This window comes from Sapajus apella, unplaced genomic scaffold, assembly GCF_009761245.1.
Source record: "Sapajus apella isolate SASKATOON/1434 unplaced genomic scaffold, GSC_monkey_1.0 scaffold44, whole genome shotgun sequence".
Classification (NCBI taxonomy): Eukaryota; Metazoa; Chordata; class Mammalia; order Primates; family Cebidae; genus Sapajus; species Sapajus apella.
Genome location: NW_022436984.1, coordinates 383,120 through 384,342, shown reverse-complemented (window position 1 = coordinate 384,342; position 1,223 = coordinate 383,120).

Sequence of the window (1,223 nt, the reverse complement as noted above, 5' to 3'; positions counted from 1 at the left end):
AGAGAGAGAGAGAGAGAGAGAGAGAGAGAGAGAGAGAGAGAGAGAGAAAGAAAGAGAGAGAGAGAGAGAGAGAGCCCAAGAGACAGAGAAAACTAGACAGCGAAACGCTGATAACTACGGAGGACGGGAGAAAGGCAGTGTAGGACTGAGGGAGGGGGCTGTGTGACAGAGGAGGAGATAAAATCAGAGGTGCACTCAGACAGAAAAAGAAGAGAGGCGGGCAGAAAAATACAGAGCAAAAGATGGAAACAGAGAGAGCAACAGACCGAGACAGAGAGGCCTGGATTGCTGAAGATAAACTAATGACACAGAAACAGAAAGGCAAGGAAGGCAGAGCGATCCCCTCCGCACCCACCCACCACCCTCATCACAGCATATTGCAGCCTGGAGGCACCTGGGGCCTCGCTGTCCTGCCCTTAGCCTACGGATGAGGAAACGGAGGCCGAGAGAGTTCAAGTGACACGCATGGGCACGCAGTGTGAGTTCGTGACAGCACTGGGACTCAGCCAAGCGTTCCTTCCTCCCAGGCCACACTCCTTCCTCCCTTGGGCCAGGCTCTGGCTGTCTTGGAAGCAGGCAGGGCCCAGCTGTGGACCTGGGCACACATGAGCTGACACCCAAGGGAAAGCCCTGTCCTCAGGCAATGTGGGCCTCGCCAGGTCAGCACAGCTCTTGGAACTGGCTGAGAAGGCACAGGCTGGGAGTCTAGGCCTCCTGCTTTGCTCCCAGGGGCTTCCAGGCTGTCCTGACTCCCATAGCTCCTGTCCTGTACCCGTGCGCCAGGCTGGGCTTAGGTTGGGCTGTCAGAGATAGCACCTGCCACCACCTTGAAGCTGCTGGAACTAGGCAAGTGGGGCCCACAGCAGGAGGCTCACTGGCAGAGTGGGGGGGAACCAGGCAGGAGGGGGTTCCCCATGCCTCAGTTGCTTCATTTGTCAACATGGTGGCTATCGTGTGAGGTGAGAAGAGCAGCAGAAACTCAGACATCACTGCCCCTCTCAGAGCCTCGTTTCCTTATCTCTTCAACGAGGTGTCGTAGCAGATGATCCCACAGGCCTTGCCCAGCTCCAAACAACTGCAGACTTGGATGGGCTGAGTGAGCAGAATGATTGGAATGTAAATCTCAGTGCCAAGGAGGGTTAAAAAGTCCTTCACAGGACCCTGGCATGGGCCATGCACAGAGATGTGGAAGAGACACCAAGGCCCCTGTCTGCAAGCAGACT